General features: G+C 40.9%; 1 pseudogene; it reads left to right on the top strand.

Annotated features, from left to right (window-relative positions):
* The first annotated feature begins 6,267 nt into the window (after window positions 1-6,267).
* On the top strand, window positions 6,268-7,749 carry LOC137725014 (putative carotenoid cleavage dioxygenase 4, chloroplastic pseudogene; annotated as a pseudogene).
* Window positions 7,750-21,480: the final 13,731 nt, after the last annotated feature.

Raw genomic sequence — 21,480 nt, 5'->3', positions numbered from 1 at the left:
TGACTATTGTAGTCAAAAGGGAAGTCAAATGAAGAAGGCAAAATAACTCCAAGGGAACAAACTTTCTTTATGAAATGATGGACATTGGAAGGGGTATTTGCAAGAAATGTCTTGCAAGTGTCAAGAACACACCTTTCGAAGGTGTTGTAAAATGTTCTTGAATAATTCAAAACAGTTGGTTCTTCTACTTGAATACATGATTCTATATTAGCAACTATGTTTTACAATTGTTGTAAAAGTGTGCTAATAAAAAGTAGAAGATTAATGAGAGAAGAGAAAGTACTTCACATTCAGAAAGTGAATAAAATATAGATCTCTGCGAAAGCGGATTGTACTTACTTTCTCATATGAACTACCAAAGAAATTGGAAAATACTAAAGATTGTCTTTACATTCCAATTTTAAGGAACTTAAATCCGTCACTATAGTAGAGATGGATAAATGTTTTGTTTGACAAAACATTGTTCTTTATTAATCAATAACTGGATTATTGTAATTTAATTGGTTGTCTCTATAGTAGAGATGATGTGGTAGTTTAACTGTTTAGAATACGATGATGCTTAAAACCCAAAAGGTTGCAAGGTAGTGACTAATCCCAACTGAGTTGTGATACCTCTAAAACATAAGTTACGAGTTGGTCATAGATGGATGCTTTGGATCGTTAGATCCGGATCCAATACCTTCTTGTTAAAATTGTATAGAGGCGAAATGTTCGAATCTTTATTCTTTTGGAAAGAAGAAAGAATCACAAAGTTGTTGAGGTTAATTCACTTAGATATTAGTGGCACTTGTCCACAACATAATACTACTCATGCTGTATGACATTGACCGAAGATCACTCTCGGTTGGACTATAGTTTATTTTGAATAAACACAAGTCCGAATACTTTGCAAAAGGTTTCAAAGAATTCAAGAAATGTAAGTAGATGAGTAAGACGTCTAAAGTATTTACCTCCTTAGATTTGATCCAAGGAAAGATAACACTTTAGATGAGTTTCCTTGAAAGATATCAAGGAAAATAGCATCATAAGATAATGAATTTCTCCATTAGGAGAAGAACGAACTTGAATAAAATTTAGTTTGTTGGATGTTATCTATTACCCATATATAGGATATATATACTTCTAAAACAATATGATTGTCAATTAGAAGATCTTCCAAAATTTTCATAACTCCATAAGATGTAGTTGGAAAGAAAGACAAATCTTAAACATGTTAAGATTTAGGGTTGTGTGCTAATAAGCAATATTTGTTTGATATGATCAACAAATATAACAACCTAGTTCCTACACCACAAGCTCCAAGGTAGTCGAGAAGGATTTATAAATCGTCTCAGTTGAATGGTTTGAACTTTATGACTATGTCATAGAGTTACACCTCTTAATTCGAAAGAAATAAGAATGAAAATCCTTATGACTACACTTAGTGGGAGCTATAAGCATCTTATGAGAAAAAGGATCAAATCGTTTGATTTCTCATAAAGATGTAAATGAATCTTTTGTTTACTAGGTTTACAAAAGATTAGTGGGAGTTAATCATATTCCTAAATTTGAATATATATACATGATATATATTAATTTTGAAAATGAAAGGAATTCTTCATCGTTAAAGTTATGACTTTAAACATTCTATAATGATAGAATGTATATGGGAGATATAGTCTATGGGATGGAAATCTATAATGATATATTTCAAGATATAATTGGATTATATCAATCCCTAAAATAGACAAGAGATGCTAGGAAGTTTCTCATATGATGATAAACTTCAATTAGAATGACAATTCTAGTGAGACTAGGAAGTTGTTCTTCTCAAAGGGAATGTACCCTTTGACTCCCAAAGAAATAATGCGTAAATAGAATCCTTTATGCATACGCAGAAAGGTGATTTATGTATTTCATATTGTATGAAAACATTGATATAAGTTGTACCTAGAACGGTACAAGATGATATCAGTGCAAGCCCAGGATCAGAACCATGGCAACTGTCAAGTGAATCCTTAGGTATTTAAGAAATACTAAGGATGGATTCCTCAAGAATGAGGAAGAATTAGAGTAACGTAATGGAAGTGTAAATGTATTAGATTATGAATCTAATCCATCATAGAATATCTCTTCATTATGAATGAAGTGATAATGAGATATCTCTTTATTATGACTAAAGAGATATTTGGGTGGAAACGTTAAAAGTAATGACTTTAATGTGTTCCATCATGTATGCAAAATGTATTGCCATATAGAAGCTTACAACATTGTTGTTTGGATGGGAAAGTTCATTTATGAACTCTCCATTCGGTTCCAACCAGAAAGTGTATGACACTAATGGGGCGATAGCTCAAGCCAGGGAATCAAGGTCTCATCAAGGTCCGAACTCAAATGAGAGACTGAACCACATGATTGAGAATCATGTATAATGGTGACGTCGTTATTCTCAAGGTTGCTTCTATGGATAACATATAGATATCCATTGTTTAGGCCTACTACTCAGCCATTTATGAAATGAATTACAGAAGAGGTATCATCACTGATGACTAAGCTGATTGGCTCTAATGCAAGTGGGAGATTGTTGGAGATGTGCCCTAAAACCAATCATATGATGATACTTTATGGACATTTCACATGTTAAACTAATATAGTTTAATATTAAGGGCAAACATTATTGTTTGAGCCGTCTCGTATAAATGTTATATGCTTAAACGATAAGTCCAAGGAATATGTGATTGGAAGAATGCGATCTAAAGAAGTTAGATTCATGAGACCATTCTTTCGTTGACACATCCTAAACGTTCCTGATCATAGGATTGTCAATTGGGCATTGACAGTCCGTTAAGATCAGTACGTGATATGTCTTCTCTCAGGGAGAGTGACTAGTCTCGAGTCATTGGTGTGTGTGACATCAAGACAAGTACGTAGGTGCTCAATAGAGAATGAGTTCACTGAACACGATCAACGAAGAGTTCTCATATTCATGTCACATGAGAACTCATGGTTGGGATAATGCAAATTAGTCTTTTGACCTGAGGCATCACAGTTGTCTTGTGGTTAGGTCCTTAATCTTTGATTATGTCAAAGTCACTCCATCAGGAGGGTGTCCATGGCATCGTTGGGGTTAAGCCACTTAGCCATGGAGGCAAGTGAATGCGCAACAAGGGATCTCTAACCTTCAAACTGTTTGAGGGAGAATACTCTATGATATGATTTAGAATCTCTGGCCAGAGTATGAATGAGATGTTGGAATGCGTTCCAGATCACATTCAAGGTAATCATATAAGCACAAGATTCACATTGGATAGTAGACATGAATAAACTATCAAACCAAACAATGTGGTCAAGAGTATTGTATTAGAGAAAGACCGTATTGCATTTGTAATCCTAAAACTGAATAGGTTCTCCACCTCTTCTGATTAGCTTGGGTAACCATGACATGCTGCTAGGCGTCAACCATGGTTTGTGGAAGCCCTAAAAGTGTATTATCACTAACGGGAGAATTGAAAGTAAGTTTCAATTCACAATCGATTTGAAAGAGTTTGAATCGCCCACTGCCTCGCTAAAAGGAACCTAATGGATCGTACACCGTGTAAGGTAGAGATTGAAGATTCAACGGAGATGAGTAAGAATAATTAAATGGTTTAATTATTTATGGCAAGGATTAATTAATATGTTAATTAATCAAACGAATAAGTTCGTTAAAGACCTCGGGATAATTTTGGACCTTAAGGCCCAATGGGCTTCGAACGTCAAGTCCATTGACTTAAGTTGTATGACAATTTAATGAATAATGATTCACAAAGGCCCAAATAGCCCAATAAATCCCATATGGCCGGCCATTTAGAGGAGGGTAGTGAACTTGGCTTAATTGCAAGTTTGCCACTCCATTGTGAGGTGGTATAAAGACATCTTTATAGCCATTTCATCCTTAGGGTTTTCTTAGGAGTAAAGATGAGAACAAAAACCTCCCTTTGCTCTCAAAGAGGCCGGCCACCCTAGAGGAAAACATCTAGCAATCTTACTTCCTCTAGGTCACTCATTTCTTCTACAATATGCCTTGGTGTGGAGACTTAGAGGTTCTCAATTTTGGGAACTTGGAGAAACCTTTTCATCCATCCAAATCCATGGATCTAAGATGCAAGGAATGAAGGCCCTCTCTTTGGGTGATTAGCCTTTGCTTATGCAAAGAGGAATCTACAAAGGTATTGATTTCTCAACTCACTTTGTTTTGAGTTGAGTCTTGGTTCACCTATCTACTAGGCTTTGAAGTTCATGGGTTAAGTTTTGTTTTTGAGTGCATATAAACATGATTCCGCCTTTTAATTGTTAATTGCATGTTGTTGATGTTGCTCAAATGAACTTGTTTTTCACAAATCTTCCTTCACAACAATGGTGAACGTTCAACACCGGTTAACAACGGTAAACAACGATTGACGGTCATGAATGGTCAACTTTGATCGCTCATTATAAATTTTTAAATAATTTGATTTTTCTTACAAAATACCAAAACACATTAAAAAAATCATAATAATAAATTTACAAAAAGGAAAAATGGGAAATAATATGCAAATGCTCTTGATCGCCTCCTCTACTTTTTGACAGTGAGTATATTGTCATTTTAAGACCCTTTGAACCCTCATGAACATTGTTTTTAGGGGAGTTCAAAAATTCAAATGACAATATAACCATTGTTCAAGCATAGAGGATGAAATTACGAGTGTTTATATATATTTTTTTCACACTTGTACATTATTTGTTTTTTTTTTTTTTTTTTTTGTGAACAAACGGTATTTTCTATACTAAAGGGGAGGAGGTGGTCTTAGTCTCACAATGGGCTAGCAATAATATGATTCTAATTCGCATTTGGCGAGAATTGAATCTAAGATCTCTCACTTACAAGTGAAGAGGAATACTACTAGACCGTAATACTAAGTGACATTTTTTTTTAGTCCTCTTAATAACATTTTTCACAAGGCTTTTGAGGATTTTAGAAATCTAAATGAGGATGTTAATGTAACCTTCATCAAAGCATAGAAGATGTGATAATCAACGTCTACATTTTTTTTTCTTCATATTTTCACACTTATAAATTAATTATTATGAATCTTTTAGTATGCTTTAGTATTTTGTAGTAAAAATCAAAACCGCACTGAACCAAATCATGCCCACCCCTAATTGTAATGTTTAAAACCACAAATCAACTATTTCTTCAGCGGGCACAAAACAATTTGTTTTTATTAACCGACCCAACCCAATATATAGTCAGGTTGGGCAATTGACCCATTAAAATGTCCACCTGTATTCACAACTGGCTATTGTGGTCTAAAACATGTTGCTAGTATCGGCTCCATGGTGCTTTTAAAATAATTGAAATCGCTTTTGATGAAAATATTTTTGAAATAAATCCTTAGTAGAAATCCGAGTAGATTATGAAAAATCACTTTAAATGCTTTGTATAAGAAGTACATATCTAGTGCTTCTTCCAAAAAATACTTAAAATACTTTTGAAACTCAAAATCAATTTCATCAAAAGTAATTTCAGCCATTTTCAGAACACTTCAAAACGAATCCATACCTCTTGAGCTAGATGTACAATATCCTAAAGAGTACAATTTATGGCCAAACAATACTTTTCTTTATTTTTGCCACTTATTATTACATTTCAATGACATTTATTTCCTTACGTGTGTGTGAGTGTATATATATTTTTTTTTTATTTATTAAAATACACTTATCTTCTGTTTTTTTTTTTTTTGGGAATATAAACTACAAATCGACGGACCATGGGCCATTGCAATAGATAAAATATTTAATTGATTTAAACCTCAGCTTATTTAAATTTTCTGTTAACGATATAAAAGGGGGTCACTTGGCTTGGCTCTCGTTCATACTTATTAGCTCAAATTCCTGCCAACAGCCCTTTTATGGATGCGTTGCGTTCTTCTTTTCTGTGCACAATTTCTAATCTCAATCCAAACACAAGAAAATCACAACCTCCGAAGAGCACTAGTTCTCCATGCATACTACTATTAGCTATAGCAAGAAAAGCTAATGATAGTGATGATGATATTGCTCCAAGTACGAAGCGATGTGCAATGATCTTGCGATCCCTGGATGACTTCATAAAAAACTACATAGAGCCACCACTACTCCGACCTTCATTGGACCCGAGGCTCATGCTCTCCGACAACTATGCTCCTATAACCGAAGAGCTTCCCCCAACCGAGTGCGAGCTGATACAAGGCTCCCTACCACCGTGCCTTGACGGTGCCTACATTCGCAATGGCCCAAACCCACAATTCCTTCCCCAAGGGCGGCCTTATCACCTCTTCGATGGCGATGGCATGCTTCACTCCATCAGGATCTCCCAAGGCCGAGCAATGCTTTGCAGCCGCTACGTCAAGACCTATAAATACACTGTGGAGCGCGAAGCCGGATATCCTCTCTTTCCCAGCATTTTCTCTAGCTTTAACGGCCTCCTTGCCTCCACAATGAACGTGGCTCTTCTTGCTGCTCGAATCATTGCTGGTCATCTCAATCTTGCTAACGGTTTTGGTGTGGCCAACACCAGTTTAATTCTCTTTGGCAACCGTCTCTACGCGCTTTGCGAGTCTGACCTCCCTTATGCTGTGCGGTTGACATCCAACGGAGATATTCAGACTATGGGGCGGCACCATTTTGATCAGAAGCTCTCCGAGGGCATGACAGCTCATCCGAAGATAGACCCCGAAACAGGCGAGACCTTTGCTTTCCGTTACAGACCAGTGCCTCCATTCCTCACCTATTTTCGCTTCAATGCAGACGGGACAAAGCACCCGGACGTGCCCATATTCTCTATGCGTCGTCCATCTATCATCCACGACTTTGCAATCACCAAGAAGTATGCCATATTTGTTGACATACAATTAACACTGGACCCCATCAAAATGATCACTACCGGTGGATCTCCAGTCGTTTTCGATCCGTCCAAAGTGACTAGGATCGGAGTACTTCCACGGTACGCAGTTGACGAGTCCGAGATGAGGTGGTTTAATGTTCCGGGATTGAACATTTTACACACCATTAACGCATGGGACGATGATCAAGAAGATGATCTCGATATAGATACTATCGTGTTCGTTGCACCAAATGTATTGTCTCCACAATACATTTTCGAGAGATGGGATCTCTTCCGCTCGTCTGTCGAGAAAATGAGGATCAATCTTAAGACGGGGATTGTAACGAGGCAACCAATCTCCGTAAGGAATATAGAATTCGGGATGATCAATCATGCTTAAGTGGGGAAGAAGAACAAGTTTGTGTATGGATCTGTCCCTGGAGAAACAATGCTCGCTGATGATCATTCAATACCAAAGTGTGCAGGGGTGGTGAAGTTGGATCTAGATGTGTCCTCCGATGGGGGTGAGTGCACGGTGGCATGCAGGATGTACGGACCAAATTGCTACGGCGGTGAGCCTTTCTTTGTTGCTAGAGAGCCGGAGAATCCAAACGCGGAGGAGGATGATGGATACGTGGTGTCATTTGTGCACGATGAGAAGACTGGAGAATCAAGGTTCATAGTGATGGATGCTAAGTCGCAACAGCTTGATATTGTGGCGGCTCTCAAGCTGCCCCGCCGGGTCCCGTACGGTTTCCATGGCCTCTTCGTGAAGGAAAGTGACCTACAAAAGTTGTACTAAATATAATTGGTCAATAGGATCTCACTAACAAAATAATATATGAGAGTTTATACTTTTAATATTATCAAGATCTTTTGTGATAAAACTCAACACCTATTAATAGATTTTTAAGTTAGTACAATATCGATGATGTTAGACGAATCATGTTGGTCATATAAAGTTTATCAAATATTACTATCTCAGCTTATCCACAAGTGTGTACCTTCTATGATTGAGGTTTGGCTTCCATGAACTCTAGAAATGCACTTAATTATTGTTGTAGCAGATCGAATCCGAAATAAACCTGTCGATGCCAAATGTTGGACGAAGTTACCAGATACCGTATTGTTGACTCTAAAAATTACAAAGCCTACGTGGCGCACAGGCCAAGTAACTAATGAGCTAACTACGTCATTCCGTTAATGTGGGGCGTGCCAACTCGTCGGCCGAGCTCGGCTGAGGAGTAAAATTTGTTAATGTTGCATTGAGCACGCTGCTGACTTCTTGATCTTGTGACTGCGGCCAAGGAAGGAACATGTCTTGGCCTTCGAGTTCTCGAGCCTGAAGACAAGGCTGGTAGTTCTGTGAAGTTCACGACTCGTCGGCGCCGGGTTCGGTCACGGTGATTATATTCGTAAGAGTATAAGCACGTCGAACCGGCTCCAAACTATACAGACATAAGTACTCAAAAGAGATGTATGTCTTGATGGTAAATGTGGTTCGGCTGTTAGAATGTACTCTGAAACTCACTTGTGAGTATCTAATCATAAAATCATTCGACGTTCAATGTGCTGAATGTAGTACCTTGTAACACCTCACTTCGCGGAGAAGGCTAATAAGATGACCTTTGCCAATAAAGATTCGGAAATCCTTCTCGACCGAGACTTGGATAGGTATCTAATCGGCCTCGACGTAGTGCTGTTTATCCAAATTGAAGGTGCTCCTTGGTCGGCTGATTCTACGGAACAATGTTGTTTATCCAAACTGAAGATTTGGTCGGCTGATTCTACGGAACAGTGTTGTTTATCCAAACTGAAGATTTGGTCGGCTGATTCTACGGCAACAGTGCTGTTTATCCAAAATGAAGATGTTCGCCAGTTGCCTTCACAGTGCTATTTATCCAAACTGAAGATGTGTTGGCGAAAAAAGAAAATAAAAAATCTCAAGATGTTTGAGAGGTTTGCGCATGCAATTTGTGTGTTGAATTTGAGGGGGGGGCTTGAATGATGCACTCTGCACTCTATTTATAGCAACAAATCCTCCTTAAGATAGAGTTGAAACCGTATTCAGATTAGGACCTTTTATTCTGATCCAACCTTATCTCGACCAACCCTACTCCTATTAGGACTTTGAACTTACCCCCTTTTCAGGCCGTATTCATTTCCAGCCAAGAATCCAAATTGCATTAGGACTCGACCGCCCCAACTGAGCGGCTTAGGATTACTAGACAGCCCATAGTATATTTAAAAAAGCTTTGGGCTGAACATAAACCTACGCTCGACCCAATAATATTATTTTGGGCCCAAACATTGCCCCCTCGCTTTTGAGGTTTTTAGCCTAAAATGCCTTAGCCGATTTTCAACCTTGAAGAAGTGAAATTAAACCTTACAAGATAACTACAAGATAATGAAAAGCCTTAAACATCCCATCCATTGAGCGCATTTATGAAGTACGATTGTATGATCCGAATTCCTTTGCATGTCTTGCCGCGTGTCAATCCTTTGGTTAACCTAACAGCCCTTAATCATGACCCTCAAAAACATGTGCCAGTCAAAACGTCTATTCTGCATTAAATCTGCCGCCACACGCAATTGTGCGTCCTCAAACTGTGAAAACCTCAATCCTTTCCCCCGGACTCTCTAGATATCCATAATGATTAGTGATTTCCCGGTCGATTATGCCTTAAATTTTGAAAATCAAACGTTTAAACTCCCCTCCAAGAATGCCTATAAATACCCAAACTCTTTCCATTTTCATTTTACGCTTCCAGAAAACTTGAAAATCCCTTTGCCATCTTTGCCTTCAAAATCCCAGAAAATCTAAGGCTCTTACACCAGCAATTCTTCATTCAAACCTAAATAATTCCAATCTTTATCAATGGTTTCCTTCATCTCATAGCTCTCTGACGAGTGCAATAAATGCAAAGGCTTCATCGACCAGAGCACCATCAAAACCCTGCGTTTCGAGAGTCTGGCCTACGACCAACGCTAATTAGGTAGCCTGGGTCGTCCGGATGGAAAAATTCTACGGTCAAGAATGGAAAGCTCTGGCATCCCAATAAATACCGCCCTTTTTGGGTGCCCGTCGAATCTCGACCTCAAGACGCTTTTCAACGAACGAGCCGTCGAGACACTGATTCAAGATGGTCAAAAGCCTTCGAAAGAAGAAGTTCAGAAGTTGCACAAGAACTTCTTTAACTACAACACCCTCATCCTCCATTTTGCTCGTCGAAAGAGACGAGTCTACGGAAGGGGGAAAACGAAGCCTTCCTATTTTACTGGTACAACAAGTTTATCTGTTGTACCAAGTCAAACAAATGCCTGGTCAAAAATATGCCGGTGGCTAAAGCCCTGGCTAGTGGTCACACCCTGGTGCTCAGCTCGACCATTCTCGCCAATCTCCTTCTCTGCCTGGCCGAAGTGACCATTAACAAAATCGATCCAAACTAGAATGATCATCTCTGGGTCTTTCAACTCTGGCTACAGGTCTACTTTGCCACACTTCGGCCAGAGATCCTTAACTTCCACTTCACTAAATCGCTCGGCCTTTAGTTGGTATCCCAGCCAGTGTCTCTTCATCGGGCAGAAGAAATCTTCAAGTATTTCTTCGGCCTAGATGTCATTTCTGACGACGAATTTTTAATATGTCGTCGCCAAGAATACTTTTCTTCCATTATGCTTCCAACATCAGCATGGAGTAAAAGTGACGATGTTGATCTTCGTCAAAATTGGGGGTTGTTCGTATTAACACGCGACCTTCCCTTCGGTTGCGGCTCTCACCAAGTGAGCTGGGAGGTCTACCACCCTATTTTACTGCCCGACAACTCGGCTACCTCCAAGGTTGTCTCGTTCCTTTACTTACTTCCCGCTCCCTCCTAAGTCGAGGACGTATTTCTGGTTCTTTAGAAAGGGAGTGTAAAGATACCAAGAAAGAGTTTCAAGAAATGTGTAAAACATTCCGCCTCTGACCAACTGTTCCGAATCTCTCGGCACTGACACCTTCGACGACTGGTAGGAAGAGTATACTCAGGACTTTTTTGGGGCTTCAGTCGAAGACATCGTCAACAAAATCTTTGGCGACCGACCTGAAAAAACTTATATTTTTCAATCCAAAGAGACAACCTGAGGTATATGTCTATCTCTACCTTTACTTCCCTTTTTTTATTATTGTTACTAAACTTCACTAATTTGATCCCGCTTTCTCAGATGGTTGAGTGTTGAAAAAAATGGACATGATCATCGCGGCTATGGCCAAGAAAAAATCGATCCCTTCCAAGAAAACCAAAGCCGCCGTGCAGGCCTCGCTAAGCAAACTGTCTCGCCAGAAAGTCGAGATGGCAGATAAAGCTCCTCGACCCCTAAAACGAGTCAAGAAATTGGCGAAGAAAGGAGAATATGAGATTCACATTATCTCCAGCCAGACTACCGCTCCCAGTGTCTCTTCTCCCGCTCCTGTCATTCAGGCTTCGAAGGAGAAACAACTAACGCTGACTAGCCAAGAGGCCTAAATTCAAACAATTCCTAGGGTCGTGGCCGAACCAGCTGCTGCTCCGCTGGTCGAAGAACCCATAACTCCGGGGTCGACCATTACACCTCTCTTAGAAGAAGTGGCCCTATCCGTCGGGACAAATCTTCCCAAAAAACAATCAACAATCATCCTGGAAGAGGTATGATTATGTTGTTGGTAACTCCCTTCGTCTTATCAAATTTGAAAGTATTAACAGCTTTTATTTTAGGATGACGAAAGCGACAAGATTCCGTTGATAAGTCACCCTCAACCAACCAAAACGCCTACCACTAATCCACCTCATGTGGTTGAGGCAGCTGATCAAGTCGACCTTCTTGCAGCAGACCGTGGGAAGAGGCCTCTCGTTGAGCCTGAAGCGATGGCGGAGACGCTAATCCATCCGCATGATCAAAACCTTGGTGTTCCTCCTTAAGAAGTTACTTTAGCTTTTGTAAGGCTCGATCCCTTTCCCTTGTTAGTTTTGCTATAACAAGTTTGAACCGAGGAAAATATTAAATGTCAGGTGCCCGACTATTCATTTCACCGACAATTATATGCGTCGAATGGTGTTATCTGTATTTCCTGGCCACCTCAGTGACCGTTAAATGTAGATAACCTCCATTGACCGCGTGAATTGAGAAACAATCTTAAACACTGGGCTCGACCATTAAGCTCTCTAGGATCGAGCAATGAACCAGGGGACATATGCCTTATACTTTTCCCTTCCACTTAAAATCTTTTCCTATGCAGCCTTCATGGGAGGTCGAGCTTGACGCTCAATTCTTGAGCACTTCTGAAGCAGCTGGTTCTTTTGCCGTGTCGGTCGAGCCTTCAGAGACCGTGGCCAAATCCCGTGCTTTTGCCAAGCTGCAAGAAATCCTATCCCTCTCTGCTTCTCAGGTCCTTCGATGTAAAGGCCTTGACTCCGTAGAAGAGTGCCTGAATGACTTTGCAGACGGTGACTTATTGAGCACCTAAAATGTCGTCTATTTGTTTGACCTTCTAGAGCTAACTCGGTAGCACTTTATCACTTTTGAACAAGCTCTCCGGGTCGAGAATGACTTAAAGGCGGCAAAGATTGCTCATGAGGCTAACCGGTCAAAGGTTGAGGCTAAAAAAGCAAAAAAAGCGCAGATGACCGGCTTTGATCACCAAATTTCTAAGCTTCAACGTTAAATTGCCAAGCTTCAACAACAAAGGTCGGTTGTTGCTTCAGAACTCGAAAGGGATTTCCAGGTGAATAAGGCTCAACTGATGGGTTTTACGGCTAGCAGAAAGCAGATCCAGCAACTTTAACTTAACAAGAAAATGAGGTAGGCTGAAATCATACTGAGTGAAGTAAGGTGGCTGGAGTTGAAAGCCGCTCTTGAAACCTTTCTTCCTTCGACCCCCTAGAATTTCAGGAATCTTTTTATAAATTTACTTGTACGTCCTTTTATAAATTTAATGAAATGATCTTTTATTCTCGCATCTCCCACGTGACTGGGTAATATTTCTTTAAAAATTTCTCGTTGATTGGCAACTTGTGAACTAAACTAGTCCAATAACATAGTGTGACCGAGTTTATACTCAGCTCGATCGGTAACATAGCGTCGTGTCCATAAGTTAACGCGTATGGAATCGTTCCGGTGGTTGATTGGAGTGAGGTTCGATAAGCCCATAATGCTTCATTTAGCTTCAAATGCTGCATACTAGGTCTCTCTTACCATTTTTTCAAGAATGCAGATCAAAACCTTATTACTTGCTTCGACCTGCTGATTCGCCTGTGGATAATACGGCGTAGATTGCTTGAGCCAAATATTTAGATTCACCGTGTACTCCTTAATCCTGTCGGCTGTAAAGATTGTAACATTGTTAGTTATGATTGTTTCTGGCACGCTGAATCTGGTCACAATATTTTCCTCTACAGAATTGCAAACTTCTTTGGTTGTTAACTTGGCGTATGATTTTGCTTCGACCCACTTAGTGAAGTAGTCGGTTGCCACTAGTATCCATGCATGTTTTGCTGCTCCAGAATGCGGCATGATTTTGTCGATTACGTCCATTGCCCATCCTCTGAACGGTCATGGTTTGGTAACTGAGTGAAGTAATTCTGTCGAGACTTCCTATATAGGTACGTGAATCTGACACTGTATGCATCCTCGTGCATATTCGATGCAATCCTTCAATATACTTGGCCAGAAGTAGCCGTGTCTGCGAAGCAACCGGCGTATTTTACGTCCGGACTGGTGAGCCCCACAAATCCCTTCGTGTACTTCGACGATTGCTTGGGCAACCTTTTGTGGGCCGAGGTACAATAACAATAAACCATCTTCACCCTTTCGATATAACTCGTTCTGGTATGACATGTAGTTTGTGGCATGAACTCTTGTTCTCTGGTCGTGTTTGTCGCTGTGGTTATTGAGATATCGTATAATCGCCCTTCTCCAATCGTCTGGCAACGTCTCGACAACATATACTTCTATGGGATCTCCTTGTTCTAGCAACTATGGTAAAGACATCACTCGTGTATGTATCACGTGATTGTGGTGGAGAACTTCCTGATTAACCAACGATGGGTAAGATCGCCGTCTTATTGGTGTTGCCCGGCCTAGCTCACCTCTCCGGAGTTGTGCTCTAGAGGCTATTTGGGCGAGTTCGTCCGCGTTAGTGTAACACGTGGAATATGCTTAAATGTAATTCTTTCAAACAACTAGGCCAAATAGGTGGCAACTATGTGATAAGGCGCCAAAGTACAACTCATGCAACGAAAAATGTCGTTTAGTTGGTTAATCACCAAGGACAAGGACACAGGCTGCTCTTAAGTCGTGAAAGACGTGAAGGCCAATGATAAGTGCTTCATATTCGGCCTGATTATTCGTACAACTGAAGTCTGACTTGAGAGAGAAATACCATCGGTAGTGATCAGGATATTGAATGATGATGCCGACACCAGTCGAGGCTGAGGTGCTGGAACCATCAAAATGCATCGTCTAGTAGTTATCTCATGTTTCAAATAATCCGATGTTGATTTCACTGTCCCCGAAACCATAACAAGAAGGGTGTTGCCAAAAAATTAGCCAGAGCTTGACCTTTGACGGCTTTTTGGGGCACGTATTGCAAACTGAACTCTGATAATGCCATTGTCCATTTCCCAATTCAGCCTTTTACTATAGGCCAAGTAAGAATTTAACGAGTAACATCTGTTTAGGCAATGACCTGGGTAACTGATGGGAGCATGTAATGTCGAAGTTTTGACGCGGTGAAAAACAAAGCCAAGCAAAGTTTCTCGACAGGTGAATAATTGATCTCAGGCAAATTCAGATTCCTGCTGAGATAAAAGATAGCTTGTTCACGCCCAGCATCGTTATCTTGCGTGAGGAAGCAACCGATAGACTCATCGGCTGCCGAAATGTACAATTTGAGAGGCCTACTGTGTTGAGGTGGTATGAGTACTGGTGGCGTTATAAGGGGGACCTTGAGTTGCGTGAAACCCACCTGATGTTCTTCTCGTCACTCAAAGCTATCTAAGTCCTTAAGTTTCAAGAGCGTAGAGAACACTTTCATTTTACCTGCCGAATTAGCTCTAAAACGGCCAAGAAAATTTATCTTCCCGAGTAACGACTAGAGTTGCTTCTTAGTCGTCGGGGGTGAGCGCTAATGATTGTGCAAGCTTCATTTTTGTCTACTTCGATGCCACGATGGTGCACAAGAAAACCCAAGAAGTTACCAGCCGATACATCAAATGCGCACTTAGCCAGGTTCATTTTGAGATTATGCTGGTGCATATAAAGGAACGCTTGCCGAAGATCATCCAGATGCGTTCGGCGGCTCTTCGATTTCACTACCACATTGTCGATATATACTTCTATAACCGTACCGATCAAATAAAAAAATATGGTATTCATAGCTCGTTGGTATGTGGCACCAGTAGTCTTAAGGTCGAATGGCATGACGAGCCATTCGTATATGCCAATTGCCCCCCGGCAACGAAAAACGATTTTGTGAAGTCAGCTTTGGCTATAAAGATCTAGTTGTAGCCAGCATGGCCGCCCATGAAGGATAACATTTCATGATTGGCTGCAACATTAATTAACAAATTTGAGATCGACATCGAGTATTCATCCTTAAGAGTGGACAAATTTAAATTACGAAAATTGATACAGATGCGTAGGGCGCCATTTTTCTTTAGCTCCAAGATGATATTGGCTAGCCATTCGACGTATCGAAAGGTTCAAATAAACCCGGCTTTTAAAAGTCAAACTCGCTCGTCTTTTATGCTAAGTTGTACTTTGGTCGAGAATCAGCTAGGGGGTTGTCGGAAAAGCTTACAACCAGCTTTGATGCGTAATTCATGTTTAACGAGATTCCGATCGAGGCCTGACATCTTACAATAACTCCACGCAAAACAATCTTTGAACTCATTTAGGAATTTACAAAGTCCGATCTTCATAAAGTAAGGTAACAACACACTAATAAATAACAGCCAAGGGTCATTGGCTGTTCCAACATTTATTTCTTCTAATGGGTCCTTGACTTAGGGCCGATTGTCTTCAAGTTCGGCCGCGCGGCCTGAACTTTGTCTAACGATAAGACTGGGCCGTTCTCTCATTCGGCAAAAAATTCGATTAAGTTTATTCCCGAATGTGGATGCTTGGCAATAGCATACCAGTAAGCCAGCAGTCGTTCCATGGTAGATAAAATCGCGACCCTACGTCTTTCTTGTTTGGCATCAATGATCGGTGCTGGTAATTAAGTCTGCCAAGCCAAGTCTCGTCGAATCTTGGTGTACAGTCTCGGCGCTTACCTTGATCGCTTTCTAGACTAAGATCTGAGTCGACCGTCCGTTCTCATTAAAACCCTACAGGGTAATGTAGCCGACGTGATCGTCATAATAGCGGGCTTAAATCATGTTGGTTTCGAACGGCTGATTATCGGCTGAGTGGACCACAACCAATTTGCCGTCCCAAAATATGAGAACCTGGTATAGCGACGAAGGAATGCAGCTCGTTTGATGGATCCAGTCACAGCCAAGCAATGCATTATATTATGTTTTTGAGTCAATTATAAAGAATGCAGTCATATGGTTACGACCTGCAACGCTTACTTCTAACGGGAGCACCCCTTACGTTTAGGAATTGTCGCCGACGAAGCTGCTCATTGTTATTCCTGACGGTATGAGTTCGTCATTGGAGCGACGTAATGCCTTCATGATGTATATCGGCATGATGTTGACTGTGGCTCCATAATCAACAAACACCTTAGAATTAGGTATCTTTCAATATGAGCCGTAACGTACAACGGCTTTAGATGTTGGAGATTGACAGAAGAGAAGCGGGGAAACAATTCGGCTAGGGCTACTTTAAGTTTATCGTCCTTACTCGCTTGCCCATCTTCTTCGGTCGTGATGAAATCGACTTGTGTTGCTTCCTCGGCATTCATGTCCCCATCCAAGAAATTTGGCTGGTGTGTGATTAGTCGAAATTCAGCAGGTAAAACATGGACCATGCTAATTTCCATGTTTTCAAGGACTGAGGGGCCCATCAGGTCCTGGTCGTTTTTCACCGGGTGATTGAAGGCAGTATTATGCTTTTGAGCATTCTTGTCACGGTCATCTTCTGCCTTATTGGATGCCTGCTCTTGTGGAATAGCACCTGGACCTGGTTCATTATAGTTGTCATCTTCAAGCATGCTCGATGCTAAGGTTTAATTTTGTCCCTCCAATGTTTTACGGGCTCGGTCTTCATAGGTGATTCGGGCGTTCTTTATGTCTAGATATGCATCTAAATGCGCCACACGATCCCTCTCATCAGCCGTAAGGCCGAAGAAGGATACAGCCGAGAAGACTTCAAAATAATATCGCAAATGCTAGATATCTTCAAGGGAGAAAGGGAGCTCGGCAATGTTTATGTTTGTGTATATGTCGACCTCGAAGCCAAAGACTTGAGCCTCACATATATATTGGAACATAGCTTTTATTGTTGGACCAGTGGTTTTCTGGATAATTTGTTCATCATCAAGAAAGTTATTGTCAAGTCGAGGGCTTCTTGACATGCCTTGGGCAGGCTGTACAAGTCGTTGGAGGAATGTTTCTTGTGAAATTCTTGCATGTATTCTAAGGATTCACCAAGGAATGGAAGATGTAGATTCTGCCGGACTTTTATTAATGGCTCTTGCATGGGTAATGGAGGAAGCTTGCTTTCAGCTTCTTGTTTGAAATGCTCGAGATGAGCTTTCATCTCCTCAGGCCGAAGAAGGAGTTTGATACGTTTTTCGAACTTCTCAATGGTGGTTTCAAAGTCACGATCAACTGTCTTTTTCTCTTGAAGTAACTCAGCCATAATGGTCAGGGTTGGTCAGTCATCGCCACTTCCTGCTGCCTTTTTTGGCTGCCATCTGGTAGTCGAATTAGCTTGTGCTTCCTGTCGTCGAGCCATGCAGTCTATCTACTGGCGGCGACGTTTTTGAGATTTGGATAACACCGTATACATACCAGTAAGAGAATTGTAACTATACCAACGTTGGTCGTATGGCTTATGTGGCTTGAAGGTTTTTTAACTCACCGATGAACTTGAATTACTGGAGTTACACGAGTAATAGCCATCATTATAAAACGGCACGTTAAAGTCAAGACGCCGTCTGGCTGAGGTTGGACCATTTGTTCATACCTGAGGGACGAGTCTCTCGAACACCTTCTGACGTTGGCCAGCACCGAGTTCCTTTGGAGATGTTGATGCGGTCGTGGACGGTTTCCATGAAGTTGGAGCCTAAGGTGTTTTCTTTTTAGGTTCGGTCAGGACGACGCATGTTTTACAACGGCCGCACAAAACCATTGGTCCATCGGTTTCTTCGATACTAGAGCTTAACATAGATTCGACTATGGCCAGTCCTGAAAACTACGTATGCAGTTTATTTGAAAATAAATCAATCTTGAGTCGCGGCTGAGAGTTCTGCTTAAGGACATGTACTAGAATGAACTCGGCCTTCCCTTTCCCTTTGTTTTTAGGCAAATGAGCATCCACCATGCCAACTGTCGTCGAGGGAAAGGGATTAATGTCGACAGTTATCTGTTTCTCAGGAAATTTTAGCTTGCCTTTATTAATCCAACTTTCAATGGCATCACAGAACACGATGTAATTGTTGGTGGTATGCTTGTTCGAGTTATGATACTTGCAATATGTTTTTCCTTTCAACTCTTCGGCCTTAGGAATGTTATGTCCTGGCCGAAGTTGTATGATTTTTGCTAATAACAACTGGTCGAAAATTGCATCGACCTTGGTGATATCGAAAGTGTAGACTTTCGATGTTTTAATCGTCTCTTCAGAAGCCGAGCAGGTTTTGGCATCCTTGGAATTAAATTGAGCTAATGCCTTGCAAACGTATGGTTTATCTATTATTATCTCAGCTGCGTCTACACTGGCATATTGAGAATCCTCACTTTCGGCCAATACGTAACTAACCGTGGGATTCTTGTATATTGTTCCCGAGATGGGGAATTTGAGATCTTTTCCTCTTGGAGCAAATATCATATTGCTCAATGTGCTGGGCCAGTTCATACATATCTCAAATATTCGCCCCCAGGACTTTCTCTTTGTATTCCACATCTAGGCTGTTGAGGGCGATTCTGACGAATTCAACTTCAGGAAGAGGTACTCGGCACCAATTTCTAGCCGACTTGAACCTTGTTAAGTATTTCATTGGCGACTCGTCTGATGCTTGAGCCATCCTACCTAATGATGAAACTGACATTTCCATCCCCGGTCAGTAGTATTGTTCGTGGAATTTTTCGACCAGTTCCTCCCAACTCTGGACGGAGTTAGGTGGGACGTTGATGTACCAAGGGAATGCCGAACCTGTTAGTGAAAAGTTGAATAGTTGCAGTTTATGGAAATCATTATTAACGTCTCCACATTGCGCAGTGAACGGAGCCACATTTTTAACAAAGACAAGGATGATTCTCCAGGAAAAAGGCTGAAATCTGGGATCTTGAAGCCTTTAGGATATTCAAACTTTTCCACATAAGCAGGGTATGGATGGATGAATTCTAGGAACTTCGACCCTTTTTTTAAAGCCGAATCGATCATCATTTGGACCTCGGTCATATTGACGGATGTTGTTTCCACTCCTTGGTCGGGTCCGTTTAATCTACTGCTTGATCCTCTTCTTTTTTCCAAGTTAATTGGTTGGAGCTAAGCGGATCCTGTCTCGGCTTGCAGTGGAATATTCTTAAATGGAAGTTGTCGAGGTTGACCGACGTGCCCATCTTCGAAGGTTTTACTGACCAATAGTTCAAGCAATCTAGTGTGTGTATCACCATTACGTTATATTACATCGAGCAAATTGTTTACTTTTTGGCCAACCGACTATTCGACCTGCCTAGATTGCTCATCAAGTCGTCTTCGAAGAAACAACCTAGTCGGGGGATCAAAACCTTCCCCACCATCTTCGTCGTAGTCTTCCACTATTCCTTGGATTAAAATACCTGTGATTGTGTTGGGATTTTCTGCTTTGCGAGGCAGGCCACCGAGACAAACTTCCTTTTCTCGGTGTTTCACACTTGCAGTCTTAGGTGTCGCAGTGATGAGAGGATTTTGTCCCTGTGACAAATCTTGTCCAAGGCCTTGAACCGGCAAGTCAGTCATTGACTTTCCCATAACTGTTTTCTTTTTTACTGATCGTGTCTCAATGGTCATGAACTCCGAAGGTTTAGCACTGGGTCCCACTAGGCATGCCAAAATGTTGACCCTAAAAATTACAAAGCCTACGTGGTGCGCAGGGCAAGTAACTAATGAGCTAACTACATCATTCGGTTGATGCGGGGTGTGCCAACTCATTGGCTGATCTCGGCCGAGGAGTAAAAGTTGTTGATATTGCATTGAGCGCACTATTGACTTCTTGATCTTGCGACTACGGCCGAGGAAGGAACACATCTCGGCCTTCGGGTTCTCAAGCCTGAAGATAAAGCTGCTAGTTCTGCAAAGTTCACGAATCGTCGGCACCAGGTTCGATCACGATGATTATATTCGTAAAAGTATAAGCACGTTGAACCGGCTCTAAACTATATGGACACAGGTACTCAAAAGAGATGTATGTCTTGATGGTAATTGTGGTTCGGCCATCAGAATGCCGAACTCTGAAACTCACTTATGAGTATCCAATCATAAAATCAGTCGGTATTCAATGTGCCGAACGTAGTAACTTGTAACACCTCACTTCGCCGAGAAGGCTAATAAGATTACCTCTGCCAATAAGGATTCAGAAATCTTTCTCGACCGAGACTTGGATAGGTAACCAATCGGCCTCGACACAGTGCTGTTTATCCAAACTGAACATGTTTCTTGGTCGGCTGATTCTACGACAACAATGTTGTTTATCCAAACTAAAGATGTTCGCCGGTTGCCTTCACAGTGTTGTTTATCCAAACTGAAGATGTGTTGGCGGAAAAAGAAAATAAAAAAATCTCAAGATGTTTGAGAGGTTTGCACAGGGCAATTTGTGTGTTGAATTGGAGGGGGCTTGAATGATGTACTCTACTATCTATTTATAGCAACAAATCCTCCTTAAGATTAAGTTGAAACTATATTCAGATTAAGACTTCTTATTCTGATCCAGCCTTATCTCGACCAACCATACTCCCATTAGGACTTTGAACTTACCTCATTTTCAGGCCGTATTCATTTCCAGCCAAGAATCCACATTACATTAGGACTCAACCGCCCTAACCGAGCGACTTAGGACTACCAGACAGCCCATAGTATATTTGAAAAAGCTTTGGGCCGAACATAAACCTACGCTCGGCCCAATAATATTATTTTGGGCCCAAACACGTATATCATACAAAAGTACAAAAACAAAATGATGTATTGTGGTATAAGAAGAAAGGCTTTTTTTAATTAGTACTCCTCATAATATTAAATACATTGCACATTAAAATTTAATATATAATTACTCATATACCTTAATATGCAATGGCAATTTTGCCCTCCTAAAGATTAAAAAAAAAAATCTACATACACCCAAAATCACTTTTAACATGTATATTCCAAGATTATTTATCTTATTCGACTCTTAAAACCACGCTCACTCTCCATTGTCGAATAAAACTACAAACAAGTTAATTAAAAAGAATTAC

Source organism: Pyrus communis, chromosome 5 (genome assembly GCF_041283825.1).
Source record: "Pyrus communis isolate YQ-2024b chromosome 5, ASM4128382v1, whole genome shotgun sequence".
Taxonomy (NCBI): domain Eukaryota; kingdom Viridiplantae; phylum Streptophyta; class Magnoliopsida; order Rosales; family Rosaceae; genus Pyrus; species Pyrus communis.
This window is presented reverse-complemented; position numbering and strand designations above follow the sequence as displayed.